We start from the raw sequence: 18,900 nt of genomic DNA, 5'->3' as shown, positions 1-18,900 counted from the left end.
CTGGGTCTCAGTGTTGCCATGACAACAGCCACACAGATGCCCCTACTCCTGGGCAGCCAATGGGCATTGACCTTATCTTGTCAAACCATAGCAGAAGCACGCGGGCTATGTTTGTTTGTAAAATTCGGACTTTCTCCCTCTACTATCCCCCACCCGCCCGAAAATTTGTGGACTTATTCCTAGGAAATTTGTGGGCCATTCAGAAATTCTGGTTAATTCTATGTTTAGACCAAAATACAGAAACATAATTACATTTGACAGGGAATTCTAATCACTGATGTATTTTTTTTTTCTCAGATGGCACTTACGAAAATTTCAGATGATTGATTGATTCCCACTTTTCTTTATTTCCTTACACCATACAATAAGGATGGAATTTATCCATTTACTATAAACCTTAAAAAGCAGAGTATGTTCTCTATATTTTAAACTATGAAAAAGGCAAAAAAATCAAAAGGCTTATCTCCATATAATTTGCTAGACTCTGAGGTGGGTCATAGTGCCAACAGAGTTTTTTCCCTGTAATATCTAAGAAAGATATTTTAGAATATGGACATGGGTGAGTTTTATGTGAGTCTGATTAACCTTGTAAAGATTTATCTACTTTACTACATCTCCCGACTATTATTTAATTTATAGATTTCATGGGTGTTCATGGGAGACAAATTCATCACATTAAAAGTATAAAAGGACAATGGGTGACTTATAGAAGTTTTCAAAATACTGAAATTGATGAGATACTGATACCTCAATGGTAGAAATGAAATGTTTAATTTAACTAGAAAGGAGAAAGGAGTCCGTGTAATCAGACTACCTTTACACTGCAGTATAGCTCTGTGCCCACGACAGCTACACCATGATTTTTAAAAGTTAAATTGAAATAATGAATTCAAGGAGTTCAGAGCACACTGGAAGCGATGGGGGCATGGCTGTAATGGGTAATTCAGTGGGTCCCTCCACGCTGGCCTCACTGCAGCCTGGCCAGACTCGCTAGGAGGGAGATGTGGAGTGTTAGCATCAGTATTAGTGTCTCAATGGTCATGCACTTCTGTTCCCTGGTATCTTGGGTCTATGGGAGTCTGTTTCAGCGAGGACACTGCCTTCAGAGAAGGCCTCCTGCCCTGCAGACTCTCTGCAGTAGTCGGAAGGCACAAACCCAAGGGGTAATTGATGGAAATGGTAAGGGAGTGCTGTAGAAGTGTATAAATTGCTTATTTTATGGGAAGAAGCTGAAAGTCACATGGAGATTTTCTGACCATCAGCCACGGACAGCCTTCTTGGCAGTGGTGATCTCTAATTTTCAGATCCCACCAACTCAATTCGATTCCGCTATTTGAGACATGCGTCAAGATATTAATGAAAGGAATTAAGATTGGCAAGGCCAGAGAGACATTTGATTGCAAAAAGCAGGCAGCAGAGTGGCTGATAACTTTAAAATGTCTGGTCAGTCTGTAGTGAAAACATAACCGACCTTCGGAGATTTTTTTTTCCCATGTCTGGTAGCGTGTGAAAACCTCGCTAATTCAGAACAGTCTTTCCTAAAACTGGAGAATTTCCCAAATGTAAACTCTTTTTGTAAATATTATACTAAAGTAAGGCATACATGTATTTGTTGAATTAAGTATGTTACATGAAAACAAATAGGTCAAACACAAGGCTGTGTGACGAGTGTGTTCTAAACTTTAAAATATCAAGTTACATCATTTACTTCTTTTTATTGAAGTGGAGTCAGTTTACAATGTGTCAATTTCTGGTGTACAGCACAATGCTTCAGTCACACATATGTATTTGTTTTCATATTCTTTTTCACTGTAAGCTACTACAAGATATCGAATATAGTTCCCTGTGCTGTACAGTATAAACTTGTTTATCTATTTTATATATACCAGTCAGTGTCTGCAAATCGCAAACTCCCAGTTTATCCCTTCCCACGCCATTCCCTGCTGGTAACCGTAAGTTTGTTTTCTGTGTCTGTGAGTCTGTTTCTGTTTTATATATAAGTTAATTTGCTTTTTAAGATTTTACTCAAAAGAATTATGTATTCTCTGGGATTTTAGTTAAGATGGTGTTTTGACACATGACCCCTGACATAATTCAAAGAGAGAGGGTACAAGAAAAAAAGTCCTTCACGACCAATTATGGTTTATGCCAAGAGTTTTTGTTTTAGAAAATCTGTTAATATAACACAGTAAGAAAACAAATGATCTTAAAAGAAATTAAACTCTTATTCCTAAAGGGTGCAGGGGGAACTCTGAGAAAACCAAGAGTGCAAAGAAACTTTTAAAACTTAATAAAAGACAGCTATCTGAAACCAGTCATTTCATGAGAGATGGGTTGAGGTGAAAATTATCATCTTTCATTCAACACTGTTCTGGAAGCTTTGATCTTAGCAATAAGACCTGGATCTGAACTACTGGTATGCCAGGTAGAAACACAAACATTAAAAAAAAATCATTTGCATATGAGATGCATATTTATGAATATAATCATGAAAAAACAAGATAGCCAACTATAAATCTCTAAGAATTCAAAGAGAACGTGATAACAACTGTTTTAAATCTATAACTTTAATGAAAATCGGTAGTAACAGGTGCGGAAACTATTTGAAGAAAATATCACATGCTCCTTGAGAGAGAAAGAAATGAAGATTTCAGTCTATTTAGAGTAAATTCATGGATCCAGGTAGAAAAAGCAAGTCCTATAAAGATATTAAGTTTTCCCAAATATATCTAAGGGTTCAATTCAAATGCCAACCAAAATCTGAGTAGATTTTTTTTTTTGAACGGACAAGATTATTCTAAACTTCCACTTGAACTTCCCTTTGCAAGGAAAGAGTAATAATTAGAGTGATTGGTGTACCAGATGTTATAAAACACAGCTACCAAGTGTTCGTATTTAAAACAATGAGGTACCAATGTAAGGAACGAGAGATTCAGTAGCACTTAATCTAATACATCAACATGCACATCATATCCCAAAAGCCACTGGGAAAAGAATGAACCACATAATAAATGATACAGATAAAACTGCCGATTTGTAAAAGAGGGAAAAGTCAGGTTTGTTTGATCTCCAAAATAATTCTAGATGAATGAAAGAGTGAAAATAAAAACCAGCAAACTACACAGATAAAGATTAACTTACTCTCAGGGTAAGGAAGAACTTTTATATCAAAAATAAAAGTATAAGGGAAATTATTGAAATAGTTATATAAAAATATTAAAATTCAGTACCAAAAACATTGGGGAAGGGATGAATTAGAAGCTGGGAGATTTACAGATACTAACTACTACATATAAAATAGATAAACAACAAGTGTCTACTCTATAGCACAGGGAACTATATTCAATATCTTGTAGTAACTTATAATGGAAAAGAACATGAAAAGGAATATATGTATGAACATGTATGACTGAAACATGATGCTATACACCAGAAATTGACACAACATTGTCAACTGACTATACTTCAATGAAAACATAAATAAATAAATGAATACTTTTTTTTAAAAAGTAAATGATCTGGGACAAATTTATTATCCTTTTTTTTTAAAAGAGAATTCAAGTACAGAAATATATAGAGTACTGGTACAACTCAATTCAAAAATCACTTATGGCTAAGGCACAGATACTGATCTTTACGCACGACAATAAACGTTGGGGAAAATATTTATCTTCATTAGAAAGAAATGCAAATAAAACAGTGAAGTGACCTGTTTCATTCATCGCATTTGCATATTTAACATTAAATAAGAGTCAGTGTGTTTAAGAGACTGGCACATTAGGGACTCTTGTCCTGTAGGTAGGTATCAACTGTTGCAAATCTTCCGCAAAACAATTCAGTGATCTGTGCTAAGACGTAACATAGTTCTCATCTCTCAGGAGGAAATCAGAAATGCCCACAAACATTCATGTTTCAGAATTCCTATCTCAATGTTTCATATAAAAGTGAAAACTTGGAGAGACCGCTAATATCTAATCTTAGGGAAGTGGTCAGATCCATTATGGGACATCAGTAAAGTGAAATAACATGCAATCCTTGGAAAACATTTTTTTCAAAAATCATTTCTTATGGGAGAAAAATGGCTCATGTTTAAAAAAAAGGATTAAAAACTATGATGACTACAACCCCATTTGTATGTAAAAAGATGAGGTATATACATTAAAGATGACTACAAGGAAATGTATCGAACGTTAAACATTCTTACTTCTAGTTAGATTTAGGTGATGATAATGTTTCTTCTTTATGCTTTTCTATATTTTTGGACAATATTAGGAACATGAATTGTTTTTATAATCATTAAAAACATAAACATTATTTTTAAAACAATCACATTTGATGTCCAAATTTCACTAAGTCTGAGTTAATGGTATCTAAGTTAAGAACCGTTTAATAGTAAAGTTTTAAGAGTGTAATATTATACACTCAGTGGGAATTCAGTATATTATATTGATAAGTATCATTTAGAGCAATGTGCTAAATATAGGCTAAAAAAAAGGCAGTTGTTTTCCAGAGATAGTTGGATAAATAATTGTTACAAGATTTTTCAGCCTGAAACAGCCTGGAAGTGGGATTCAATAAGTTGCTCAAACAATGCAACGGACATGCTTTTCTAAATACGGCAACGTGGTTTGGGTTTTATTTGGGGCAGCTTGTGTTCCCAAAGGCTGCATTCAACCCTATTGGCCTTGCAGATAGGCTGGCATCAAGCCTTTACTTCTAGAAATGAGAGTGAAATGCATTCAGGTGCTTACAGCATCTTTTTGAGGTTTGAATGTGTCATTTTGTTGTGTGTGTGTTGTTTTGGGGTCTGTGTGTGGTTTTCTTGGGTGTGTGTGTCTTTCCCCATGATGTATTCCTTTTGAAGTTCAGAGGTCAGGCAGAGAAGCAGGAGTTTGATGGGTGTAACTTTTGAATCCATAAAACGGCAGCTTAATTTCACTTTATGATCGACACCAAGCAAAATGCAGACTATCTCTCTTTCTCCAAACACACAGTGGGATGGGTGCATGTGTGTCTGTGCTGTTGGATGTGCACACACATGTGTGTGTTTATGTGTGTGCATGTCTGTGTGTGCAGTTTGTTCAAGGTAAGAAAAAAGTTTGAAAAGTTCAACCGCAGACACTGATGAATTTGGCATCCTTCAAAATGTCTCATAAGGAGAAATTCTGATGGCAGGCCTATGCCATGTGCTCTAAGGGAATGTGCCAATGGTCTCAGCTGGGAGGACTGCCACCGTGGAGACCTGCTTTAATCTCCCAAGTGTGCCTACCAAGACCTCTGGTGACCAGGCTGAGAGCTTCAGATATGGTGTCACACCAACCTTTCAACAACAACAAAACCCCAAAACAATCAATGGGCCAATGGGGCCATAAACTCGTCACATCAGATGAGACGATTACACAGAGACAAGGTTGCCTGAAGGAAGAATAGGAAAGTTTTACTTCCCAGTGATTTTGTTTTCTTGATTTTTTTGGAAGTGATTCAGTCTTTTCATCTTTTGTCAATTTTCTCACTACATGTGGCTACAGCCAGGCACCGTGTCTTTTATTACCAGCTGCCCCCAGAGACTCCTGAGAGTTCAGAGTAGGAAAAAATGCTCTTCGAAGATTCCTGAAGTCACATGGAATCTCTGTGGCCTGCTGAACACTTGACCATCTGAAAATGAAAGGCAGCTAACTTTTTATCCTGTGATTGTCCATAGACTACTTTAGGCTGACTCTTCCTTCCACACTCACTCCCCCATTTCCATCCTATCCACCTCTGTTAGTTTCTCCCTCCACAGCACACCTCTTGTGCCAAGCCTCTCTCCATTCTGGGTCTTGGATGGTTTGTTCATTTGTTTATTTATTCTAGTATGCAACGAACATTTATCCAGCACCTACTATCCAACAGGCATCTTAGTAGGCACTGGAGAAATAGAAATTAACGTCATGGTCCCTAATCCCAAGGAGCCAAAGAAAAAGTAATGTACTAGTCAATTGCTGCAAGAATAATTTACTAGTCAATTGCTGCAATAAGGCTGCATACAAATGATTTCACAGTACAGTGGTTTACAACAGTGCACATTTATTCTTGCACTTGTGAGTCTGCAGGTCAACTGTAGTTTGGCAGATCTTAGCTGGGTGGCTCTCTTTCAGGCTGTGATTCAACTATGCTTGGCTCCAGACTGTGGACTGGGCTCAGGTCTTCTCCACGTATATTTGTTCTGAGGCCCAGGTGGAAGGGGCAGCAGATTCCCCGGAGCTATCTTTTCTCATGGCAGGCCACGGGGCGCAGAAACCCGAACTACACCACACAAGCACGTTTCATATAATGCCTGCTAACGTTTCTACAGCTGAAGCAAGTCACATTGTCAAGCCCAAGGTCAGCGGAGAGGCGAAATATATTTTACCCACTCTAGTGCACTACAAGGTCACATGATGGAGGGCATGAAAAATTGGCAAGATAATCTAATCGACCACACAAATTATGACAATAAAGTATGTTACATGGTACAAGAGAAGTATATTTCAGGTGACGAGGAAGCATAGAAAAATGTCAGAGGAGGGGAGGTTAATCAGTCAGGGTCCAACCCGAGAAGCAGAGCCAGTAGGATGGATGGATAGATGGCGGATGCTCGGACAGATAGAAGATGGTGGTTGGATGAATGGATGGATGAATGGAAAGAGAGAGATGATGATGAATGGATGGATGGGTGGATGGACGAATGGATGGATGGAAAGAAAGAAAGTTGGATAGATAGATAGCACTGTCTCTGTAAGGCTTTTCTGCATCTATGCTGAAACTTGACATCCACAGTCAAGAAAGGAAAATGGATATAAATTTGCAGAGACCAAGGGCAGGCTGGAACCTCCACACACTGTATGTTTGTATTCAAGGATGGACCAAAACACATGTCAATTCTTGTGGCCTCTGCCTTGGGGACCTCGGGACAGAGATAAACACAAACACCTGGCCCAAAAGTCAGGGACACTCAGGAGGATGGGGGAAGGCAGAGCAGTTGCGGGTCCAGTTGCTGCTTCTCACTGAGGAGGCAGCTCAGCACATCAGCCACCATGTGTGCGAGCTGCAAAATGACTGTTGCTTCCCTCCTGTCCTTGCTTCCAGTGGCTCACTCTAACCAGAAACGTTTTTTAAAAGTGAATTCTGGGAAATGTAGTTCAGCCTAGCTGAGCTGACACATTAGAGAGGCCAGCACCAGGGAAATCTAATCCCACAGCTAGACAGAGTGAATAGGAAATGCTTTCAGCGAAGGTGATATTTGAACAGAATCTTTAAGGATGAGCAGGAGGTAACCAGGAAGGAGGAAGGGCAGTTTAGGCAGGCACAAAGCAGAAAAGAGGGCAGACTCAGGCATGCAGAAGATCCTGGTGTGGACGGCCAATAGCCAAAGCCACCAGGAACACACTCTCCATGAAAGTTGGCTTTGTTTAACTTGCTGCAGTAGAGGGGGATGCACACCGAGGATGTGATGGGGGAATCTTAGGAAAAGGAAGTTGGAAGGGGTTGATTATAGAAACAGGGCTTGTGTACAAACTGAGGAGGTTTTACGGAAGCCAGTTCTGGATTGGGTGTTTTCAGGAATTATTGGGTATTGTTAATGACTGAACTGTGTGTCCTCCCCCACATTCATATATTGAAGTCTTAATGCCCAGAGTCTCAGAATGCAACTGTGTTTGAAGATAGGGCCTCTCAGGAGATAATTAAGGTTAACGAGTTCATAAAGGTTGGATCCTATAGGACTGGTGTCTTTATAAGAGGAGACATCAGGGATGCACAAAGGAAAAGCCACATGCAGACACAGCGAGAAGGTGGCCATCTGCCAGCCACGGAGAGAGGCCTCAGGAAAAACCAAACCTGCCCACACTTTGGTTTTGGACTTGCAGCCTCCAGAACTGTGAGAAAATTGATTTCTGTTTTTTAAGGGCCCCCAGTTTGGGGTGTTTGGTTACGGCAGCCCAAACAGACTCATACAGGCATCTTGGCAATGTTTATCTAGGGAACAGGAAGATTAAAGCAGAGCTTAGTTGCCACTGGTACCTAAACAGTTGGAAGACAGGGATGCAGTATCTTTGTCTTTCTCTTGGTCCACCATGGTCTGGAAGTCTGATTTTTTTTTTTTTTTAATAGACTGTAAGAGTTGTGGGTGTTTTGTTGGAAACATCGTGGCGCACCCAGCAGGCACCAGCTGCCGGAGCTGTTTCGCACTTTCTCGTGGGCGTTCTTGGGAGAGGACGCTCCTTTCCTGATGGAAAAAGGACACTGCATCTAAACTGCTTATGATGTGGAATCCAGATTCCTTTGCTCCATTTACAGGATTCCCAGTCGGGCCTCCCTTTTCCTCGTCTCTCTTATTTCCCTTCCTGTTGTCAAGGTTTGTGCTCCTCTCTATGACGACTTTCTCGCCACAGCCTCCCATGTGAACACACCTCACATTGGTCCCCTCTGCTTGGGATGTCCTCATTCTTCATCTCCCTGCCCACCCCAAATGCAGGCATCCTCTTTGAGATCCCCTCCAGGCTCATCCCTCCAGGAGAGACTCTCAGATCACTTCAGCCAGCTCATCACCCGCCCTGCCTTGGGACTCCTGGGTCCGGCAGCCATCACAGCAGTAGACACCATATTGTTCTTTGTCTCACAGAAGTGAGGTCTCTCCCACACGATTACACTCTCCCTGAGCACGGGGGCCAAGGCTGCTTCCTCTCTTGAATTCAGTGTTCAATAGCCAACACATTCATGCCTCAAAAACAAAAAGTGTGATTGGTTTGTTTCACCACAGTGTTGCTGAGGTTTTTTTGTTTTTTTTTTTAATTCTTTTTTAGTTGGGGGATAATTATGTTTGATTGTTTGTTTTTTAGAGGAGACACTGGGGATTGAACCCAGGACCTCATGCATGCTAAGCACATGCTCTACCACTGAGCTATACCCTCCCCCTATTTGTTTTTTACTGAAGTATAATTGTTTTATCATGTTGTGTTAGTTTCTGGTGTACAGGATAGTGATTCCGTTATACATAAAAATATATACATATTCTGTATTCTTTTTCCTACTGCAAGCCATTGAATATAGTTCCCTGTGCTCTACAGTAGGACCTTGTTGATTATCTATTTTATATATGGTAATCTGTACCTGCTAATCCCCAGACTCCCAATTTATCCTTCTCTCGTCCCTTCCCCCCACCCCCACAACCATAAGTTTGTTTTCTATGTCTGTGATTCTTTGTTTGTTTTTTTTTAACTGCACCAAAGGCAAAGGCGTGTCCTAGCTTTATTAAAGGGCCCGCGCCGCAGTCAATATAAAAACACAAAAGGTCCCATCAGTTTAATAATAATAAAAAACCCCAAAAGTGGAAAACCGAGGGGGCAGGGAAGAGGCCCCGGGGCCAGGGGCACGGGGAGCCCTGCTCACAGCACCAGGCCTGGCCGCAGGGCCCCCGGGTATTGCTGTTGCTACGAGGTCAGGGGGCAGCGATTGCCCTGTGGGAGCCACCGTTCATCTGGGTCGAGGACCCTTTCTTCTTCTGGGGTGTGCTCAGCTTCTGCATGCCCCGGGTCTCGTCCAGCAGGCCAGAGGTGAAGGCCTCACTGGGTCTGTAACAGTCAACCAGCAGCTCCGTGACCCTGGCAGCCCAAGTATCATCGCTCTCCATGTCCCGGAGTTCGTCCTCATCGATCTCCAGCTCTGGATCTCCTCTTACTGGCAGCTGTTCCAGGATCCACCCCTCCAGGTTGAGGCACTTCAGTAGGTCCTTGCGGTCGTACTTGTCCGTGACCTTCCCCTGGCGCCTCACTGGGCCCTCGTCGTCCGCGCCGCCCGGGCCCTCGCCTGCAGCCCCAGGAAGGCTCTGAAAGTGGACACGGGGCCCTGAGCCACCACTGCCTGGCCTGGGGGCTGCAGCTGCCAAGGCCGCGCCCCGCCGCGGGGCCAAGTGCGCACGTCGGCCGCTATCCGCCATGGCGCCGCCTCCAGGACGCCCGCCGGCTGGCACCCGGTGCTGGCTCGGGTTAGCTCGTGGGCGCGGCTCCGCGGCTCCAGCGCGGCGGGGACGCCCGGGGGCAGCTCTCTTTCTGTTTTATAAATAAGTTTGTTTGTGTCTTTTTAAAATGCCGAATCCTGCATGATACACAGAAATAAACCTAGTGAGGGGGTGGGGATCACCAAGGGAGCTGTGCACGTGTAGGAAGTGCCAAGATCAGAGAAATCATATATATGAGGACTTGAATGAAATTCACAGTGCAGAGTGTTATGTGCTGGCTGAGAAAACCACTCGGGAAGAGGTTGGAGATGTGGGTGGGTCTTGTGAACCATATTAATATGTGGCTTGGACTTCATTGTAAGGGCAGGGGGAAAGCTCTGATGGTTCTAAGCTGGGGGCAACTATGACCATATTTAGATATTAGAGACATAACTCTGCTGAAATGTGTTGTGTGGATCTGAGCCAGCAAGACTGGAAGTCAAGAGACTCCTTAATAACTGGAATATCTGAGTTAGGAGAGCGTCGATGGTGAAAACGTAGGTGGATTCTAGAGACCGTCTTGTTCAATTGACTCATTGTCTCCCTGGCACCTTATACTCACCAGAAGCACCCTAATTCCTGTGTATTTATAGTCATCGCATCACGCTTTGGTTATGGAATTAAAAACAGACGCAAGGTTTAGTTGACCTGGGTTTGATTGTGTCTGGTATGTTTGCTCTATGAATATTCAGGGAGCACGTATGAATGTAGGCTACTTCACCCCAAAGTTTAGAACCATTGGCCCGGGATATGTTATCCAAGTCTAGAGTGTCTAGATCCTTACAACTTTTCGAATCTTTATCTGGCAAAATGCACAGCCACCTTCAAAAACTACGTTTGCTGTTGCTTTTTTGAACGATTGAATCCAACCATGCTTTGGAAGCGTATGAGTTGGCTCCACATCATTGCTTTCCTGCTCTGGAAGCTGGATGCCACCTTCCTGCCCCCGGCCCTCCCCTCCTGGTTTTTCACTTATGCGTTCAAGGAGATGGTGATGAACAGCAGAGCACTTTTCACTGCTGTCTCAGAAGTCTGGGCAAGTTGCTGAATGTTCAGCTAGAGTCTGGCCAGAGCAAGCAAGGAGATTAGCCAGGACCTCCTGGATGCCCCCACCCCCCGCCTCCTTTTTCCAGGTGTAGAAGTCTCCTGCTTCCTTTTAAAATTAGGCTGCCTTCTAAAGTTATTGCCCAGTTGCCGACTGATTCTTGAAACTTTCTGAAATGTTTCGGTCTCTTATTTGCACTGCCCTGCTTTCTCATTTAACATCTCAATAAATAATTCATGATCTCATATACAGCAAGGAAACTCAAAGCTTCATATGCATGTTTTCTCTCTCCAGCTGGGTTTAAGTTCCTTGGTGATGTGTTCAGTCCTCTTTTTCACTGGACCATATTTCTTTGCCTCTTTCTCAAATTTTGATTTGTCTCAGGCTCTGGTCTTCATCCATTTCTCATTTTTCACCCTCAGTACCCCTCCTGGCTGAGTTCATCCAGGGCAGTGGTTCCACTGCCTCCTCTATTGGAAGACCTGCCCAGAGGCATCTCCAGCCCTGTGTACCTCCAGTGGACTCGGCTTTCTTCCTGTTTCGCTTTTTTTTTTTTTTTTTTTTTTTTGGCTTCAGTTCAGTTCGCTGTGTCATTATTGGCCAAAATATGCACGGTAGAAACATCAGAATTATCTTTAACTCTGCTCTTTTCTTCTTTCCACCCATTCACTTGTCCATATGGTGATTCTGCCACTAAAATATCTTTTTACGCCTTTCCCCTCTCTCGAGACTTCCTGGAGAATGTAGAACAGTGAACAGAGCTCAGCCCACCCCCATCTCTGCCAGTAACACTGCACTTGTCGGCTTGGGTTTTTCCTGAACTCCCAGGCCCCCAGTGTCTTGATTTGTGTAATGTGGATGGCAATAGATGATAATAGCAATTTACTGGATGGCTCTGGTAATTGAGTGATTAACCTTCTGGGGAGCATCTTGAACAAGCACAACCAATAGGCAGTGGTCCACGAACTGAAGACCCATCTTGCGGGCCACGCGGCCTCTTACCTGCACAGCGGCTTCCCCACTGCCTCCCTGACCCCACGTGCTTCTTTGTTCTTGGCTCAGGCTCCATACTGAAACCAGAGTTGTCTTTCTAGAGCCAGAGTTGTTTAAAATTCTTCATGGCTTCCAACAGCCAATTTTTAGTCTGGGATGCAGTGTCCTTCATCCCTCAGCTGGGGGCCATTTCCTGCCTCGTCTTCATGACGCCTTTAGCCTCTGGCAACTTGCCCTTGAAGATCATGACACAGTCGTGTTCTTAGCACATTTCCAATATCCACCATGATAATATTTATTCGACATAAAAGGAATAGAGAAGTCAATGTCATGTTTCAGGTCTGTCCCTGTGATGTAAAGCACAATCAAATTAAGACACTTGAAAGTGAGGAGACATCTCATTAGGGACTGCCTTGAGAGTCTGTGTGTGGGGGGGAGGTTTAATACCATTTACTGTTTTGTGTTGAATAGCAGGCGAAGCATGGACTATTTAGAGGCTAACTTGCTGTAAGTCCCTGGGGATCTCAGTCAACTGAGAGAAGTAGGGCCAGACTCCACTGGGCAAGAGGAGTGACTTACCAACATACATAAAGAGTTAAATACATGAACTAGATCAACTGAAAATGAATGAAAAGTTAGACTGATTTCTGAATCTTGCTCCTTGCCTGTAAGGACCCTTGCTTTCTCCAGGATATCCCACCAGTCACCCTCCAACTCCCATTGCTCCTAACTCTGCAAGTTTTGCCCACTCATCTCATCATCAATGCCTGACCCTACCTGCCTGCAGTGTATTAATCCCAAAGTTCAGCATTTATGGAAAGTAATGAGGGAAATGGATCATTTATTACTTTATTTTTATACACCCATATAAATGGTACTTAAAGTTTTAAAATATATATATATATATCAAATATATATGTATGTATGTGTGTGTGTGTGTGTGTGTATATAAACAACAAGCTTATCATTCCGTCTCAACAGATCGATCAAGTTCTGAAAGTCAGGAAGAGGACTTTCCTCATCTTTCTGTCTCTCTCAGGTTCTAGCCCAGTGACTGCTCAGAGTTGAATGTGGTAAGTATTTCACAAGTTGGGTCATATAGCTGTCAGCCACTGAGATTGGGGCACCTAAGAAGAAGAATGCTTCACGAAGAAATCCAGCCACTGAACAAACGTTGATTAAGCGTCTGCCACATGCCGTACATCGGTCTGAAGCGGTGATAGGATGGAGTGAGTGTTTGCTTTGATGCAGCTGGGGTTCAGATGGAGGAAAGAGATAATAAACAAGTTAATAAGTAGATCATTTCATTTTAGAAGGTGCTGTACAAAGAAGTGTAACATTTAAAGCACCTGTGAGTTCTGTGAGAGCTATTGTGGTCTTTTCAGAACCATCTTTCCCAGACCATCTGGGTTTCTGTTTCATCGCCATCATACAATCACGTGATTCCCCACGTTGGTCTCCCCTTCCCCCCAGGAAGGCTGGTCTCCTCCACCCCTGGTCTTCGTTATGCTTGTGCTGTTCATGTCTTACAATTCTCTAGGATCAAAGCCACTAAGAAAGAGGGTTCTCTAAGTGCACGGAACTCTCCATGTCTATCGAGGCCTCAAGGATAAGAGTCAAGTTACAGAATCCCTGGGACATGGCAGTCTGAGCAGACAGAAAGGTGCTTGTGTGGCATGTGTCTGTCTTTAAAAATAGCAGTAATAAACACGGCCCATTTTCCGCGCAGATGTTAATGCCTGACTTACACACATTCACCCGTGGCCTTCTCGGGATTTCCTGCATGTCCGAGTGTGACCCTTGGCAAAACACTAAGCCGAAAATGACTGCTCAATTGTGAACACGTTATTGACAAAGTCGTATAAGTTCACAAACCAGAGTCAGTTATTTTATCGGCGAGGCTGTTTGTGGTAGTCCGCTTTCATGGGAAATCCTTGACTTCTCTCTGTCTTCAGCAGACCCCTCCCGAGCAGCACAGAGAGAGTTCCGCAAACACACTTCGTGCTGTCTGTTCTCATAGCCCCTCTTGTGCAGAGCAGACAAGTCAGCACCACTCTTTATAATAACACCTCTAAAATTTACCTAGTGCCTGTTCTCAAGTGGCTTCTTGGGGCTCTAAGTACTTTAGGGTTTATTATTTACACCGACTCATTGAGAAATATGACACTTTATCATTTTAAGGGGCTTCACAATTATTCTTGCTAATTACTCATTCCCACACTCCGCCTCTTCTGGTAAAAACATCTCCATTTTGCAAGCAAGTACATCATCCCACGACTTGGAGAAAGCATGTCCATTTGGAATGTAGCGCCCTTGGGTGAGTTACCAGGATAGCTGCCTTCCGTTCTAAAGCGTGACTTGGAGGTACATTCTGGATGCTCTGGTGAAAGGAACTCACGTTACATAGATCCTCAGATCATCATCTAATCCTTTCTTTGCTCAGGCTGCTGAGGTTTTACTTTCAACCACCTGCCAGTGGCATGTTGCAGGTAGAGATCTGTGACGCCTCTGTCCCTGGGGCTTTGGAGGTTTTTCCCCTCAAGGCAGGAGGGACCACTGGGTCTGGAAGCACAGGACCGCTCTGTGTTCCATTCATTGTGGCTCGTGTGTGCTGACCCCACTGCTTTGCCTCCTTCTGCCCATAGACACCCTTCCTCTGAGGCTGACGAGTTGGCCAGAGGAACTTTGTATCTTCTGCTCGACATCAGCTCCGGATGGAAATCCACCCCTCACACCCAGACTTAGCCCTTTACCGAGCACCTCCGTGTACTGAGTCTGCTGCGAATCCATTTCCTGTAGACCTCGGTCAATGGCTCCAGAGTCACTTCCCAAATTCTCTGTGTTCTTTCCGTCTTTTTTGACAATGGGGTATGTTTCTCAGTTAAACCTGGCAACTCCTGGTACCTTCTGTGGCCTGCAGGTTATGTCCTCCTCACCAAATTCACCTGTAGGAGGTGGGGTCTCTGGAGTCAGTCACGAGGGTGGGGTCTTCATGAATGGGACCGGTGTTCTTATAAAAGAGCCCCCGCAGAGCTCCCTCATCCCTTCCTCCATGTGACACGGCAAGAAGGGGCCAGCGGCGAGCCAGCTAGAGGGACATTGCCAGAACTTGCCCAGGCCAGAGCCTGGGTCTAGGGCTTCCCAGCCCCAGAATGGTGAGAAATCACTGTTGCTCATCAGGCACCCAAGTCTGTGGCGTTTTGTTTTGGCAGCCTGAGTGGATGAAGGCAGTATCCAAAACTAGCAAGTAAATCGATTTAATATGCTTGGTGCCTCCACAAGGCAAGATTGTTCTTTTACATTGGGCATCTGAGAGGCAGACTAGATTTTTTTAGTGCCCCATCTCCCATCAAAGGATTCTGCACTGCCGGGCCCTCTGTCCCCAGCACACTTCACATCGTACGCTTCCACTGAAATGGTATTTTCTGTTACTTTGGCCTTGTAAATATCAAAATGCAAAGACAAGGCATAGAAGGCAGAAAAAAGTTGGAGGAGTTAATGTGGCACTTGGAAATTTAGCTTTTTTATGCTAGGAAATGCCTACAACATAAAGAAATGCACATACAATATACTCTTAAAACTATTTTTAGGAAAGTCAAATAAATCTAGCAAGGTCACGAAATCTGGCTGATTTTCAGCTAACCCCCATACTTCCATGTTGCTGTACCTTTCCAGTTTTTCCCTCACCGGATTTACATGATTTCCAAATTTGCATGATTTGCAAATTTGCATTATTAGCTAAATAAAATCTTTTCGGAGCTAGAGGGCATGGACATTAAGTTTTTGGTGGTGTTCCTTGCCAATTACTGTTATAATCCTTTTAAAAAAACTTTCCCCTACAAACCAAATTTAATAATCATCATTTTTAAAAACTAATTCCTATTGTAGATAATCTGGGAAAAAAAATTAGTTTCCAAAAGTGCTGTGCCTGTCCAGTTTCAACTCAAACGTCCCTTGAAATAAAGTTTTGAAAGGAATTGATAAATACTATTAGCCAAACTTAATCTTTTAATGACTTTTTCATTAATTTACACGCGACCTGCTAAGGTTATTAGCATCACGTTAGAAAACTGTAAGGTTCTTCATTACAATAAACACCACTTACAAGCCATGCCCCCCCCAGGCGTGTCTGTTACCCCGGGGCACGGTGGGTCTGCTGATCACGCCGCAGCGCAGTGGAGCGCAGGGTTGGAAGATGGAGTTCCCAAGCTCCATCATTCTTCACCTTTTATGTGCAAGTTGCTCATTCTTTCTGCACTTGAAGTTTTTTTCAGCTGAGCAGGTAACAGTACCAAAGTGGTGTTGTGGGGGTTCCTGAGCTCAATATGGAAAGGTCTTGAGGTGTAAAACATGATGGCACGTCAGAACTCCTCAGCGCTGTGAGCTGTGCCAATGTGATGCCTGATTTAGAATAAGAGGTGTTTTCTCCCCCTACATATTTGTTAAGGAAACGACATAAAGGAATATTGAAAAATAAAAGTCTTCTCCCCAAAGCCCCAATAGTTAAAAACAAATCCATTTTTTTATATAAGACATATCAGAAACTGTGGCATATTTATACAATGGAATATAACTCAGCCATAAAAAAGAATAAAATAATGCCATTTATAGGAACAGGGATGGACCTGGAGATCATCATTCTAAGTGAAGTAAGCCAGAAAGAGAAAGAAAAATACCATATGTTACTCATATGTGGAATCTAAAAAAAGAAAAAAAGACACTAATGAACTCATCTACAAAACAGAAACAGACTCATAGACATAGTAAACAATCGTATGGTTACCAAGGGGAAAGGGGGTGGGAAGGAACAGATTGGGAGTTTGACATTTCCAAATATTAACTAGTATATATAAAGTAGATAAACAACAAGTTTCTTTTGTATAGCACAGGGAACTATATTCAATATCTTATAATAACCTATAATGAAAATATGAAAAGGAATATATGTATATATATATGTATAACTGAAACATCCTGCTGTACCCAAGAAATAATTGATGCATCGTAAACTGACTATACTTCAATTTAAAAAAAAAAAGGAAATTTTATTGTGTATCAGCTAACAGAAGGTCACTCTACTGTGTGAATTAAGAAGACGGAGATTAAACCAATGTGGATTTGGAGTCAGAGAATTCCTATACAGTATGTAAGTGGTAGACAGGACACGCCTGCCTTTTATTTACTCCTCTTCTTATCCTCAAGTTCAGCACACACAACTGGTGGATGTAGGACACCCCCCCCCCCAGTCTATCATCCTACTGGAGTTTGGACAAGTACTCAACTCTTACCTTGTTAGCTTTCTTATTATTTTGGTCCCTAGACTCAAAAAGGAAATGGTGGGAATAGAAAAGATTTAATGGTTTGATTCCATTCCAGTCCTTACAACCAGGGATCCATCATCCACTTCACTAGAAGAAGAGACCCATACACTGCAGCCCAGGCTGCCGGTGCTAAGAATATGTTTATGGATGAGTGAATGCATTAGTGTTGTGTGTTAGTATTTGTCTTGTAGTTTAGCCCCATTAGAAATGGGATGGAAGTATGAAAAAAGGGCTTTGTGTTGTAAGAGTCTATTTTTACTTTGATGGACAAAACCATAGCCAGCCCACTCATTTCGCTTTTTAATTCATATTTGCATTGACTGAACACACTCAGTTTCATTACAAGCTCTTCAGGTGCTCTAAGACAAATTAGCATCCATTGCCCCCGCAGTTAAATGAGAGCTCCAGGGAGGTGAAGTGACATCTGCCTCACTGCTCCCCACCAGTCACTAGGGAAATGGCTCAACTCTCCCTCTCCCTGCAGGGTCTCTGGTTCCCAACTCATTAACACAGTGTTTACCCTACTTTCAAAGAACATCTTAGATGGGACATAGTCTCTTTCCCTGACAAGGTAATTCATTTTTCTATATTCATTCTACAACTTTCAGATGCTATTGTGAAGGAAGGAAATGAAAAAAATGTGATTGTTTTAAGGATAGAACTCTTGTTTCATCATTGGACCTTCATCAAGTTATTTGTCGTGTCTTCTTGTCACCTAGAAAGAGGGATGGGGACTCTTTCAGTCACCATTGCTTGTTGTCATCAGTCCAGGTGATAAATGAAGTGAGGTTGCCATGCAGTTGCCGTAAAAGCCCTTCCTCACCCTCCAGAACATCTCCGTTTCCCTAGCTGTGGGCCCCAACTAAGTTGAGCGGTCAGAGATCTAGGGAGATACAGGGGTGTAGTCCACATCTTCAAATGGGACGGAAACGGAGCACACCACTGCTGTGCCCATGCCACTATTATTGCCACAAACATTTGAATCTAACTGATCTTTTGAGGAGGATGCTTCAGTGTCTATCAGAACTTTAACAGGACCAAACAATCTTTGCATCGCCTGCCTCCTTGAGATGACCTGCTTCAGGTGGACGATGCTCTGATCGACAAGAACTCTGGTGCTCACAGAGTTAAAATCCTTCTGAGTCCCCCAGTCTCTGTCCTCTGCAGCCCAGGGTGGGGCTGAGGGTCTTGACCTTGTCACTCTTCCTGAGAATAAGAGGGGAGGAAGAGATGAACCCAACTGTGAGTTCAGTGTCCCAGAAAAGAGAAGCAAAAACCCTTGTTAGCACCCTGACCCAGCCACATCTTCTGTGAGTCATCCACGATGCTTGCTGACAGTTGGTGGCAAAGAGAAAGTGTGAAATTGGGTTTGCTAGGAAATGCATAAGAGAGAAAAAAAAAAAAAAAGGTAAACAAGTTACTTATTCTTCTTTCCAATTTCTGAAGATGGTAACTGGGAGAACTCACACCAGCCAGGCTGGAGTGAATGCAAGCAAGACCCCTATAGGCAGCTCAGTGTATTAATG

General features: G+C 42.7%; 1 protein-coding gene and 1 pseudogene across 2 annotated transcripts in view; one reads left to right on the top strand and one right to left on the bottom strand.

Moving 5' to 3' along the window:
* CELF2 (CUGBP Elav-like family member 2) overlaps window positions 1-18,900 on the top strand; it is a 722,443-nt gene that overhangs the window by 408,125 nt on the left and 295,418 nt on the right. The gene's annotated exons all lie outside the window — the stretch shown is intronic.
* LOC105093592 (protein phosphatase 1 regulatory subunit 14B-like) lies at window positions 9,307-16,268 on the bottom strand (annotated as a pseudogene).

This window comes from Camelus dromedarius, chromosome 26 (assembly GCF_036321535.1).
Source record: "Camelus dromedarius isolate mCamDro1 chromosome 26, mCamDro1.pat, whole genome shotgun sequence".
In the NCBI taxonomy this organism is placed as follows: Eukaryota; Metazoa; Chordata; class Mammalia; order Artiodactyla; family Camelidae; genus Camelus; species Camelus dromedarius.
The sequence above is the reverse complement of the archived record's forward strand: the minus strand, read 5'-3'. Positions and strand labels throughout refer to the sequence as shown.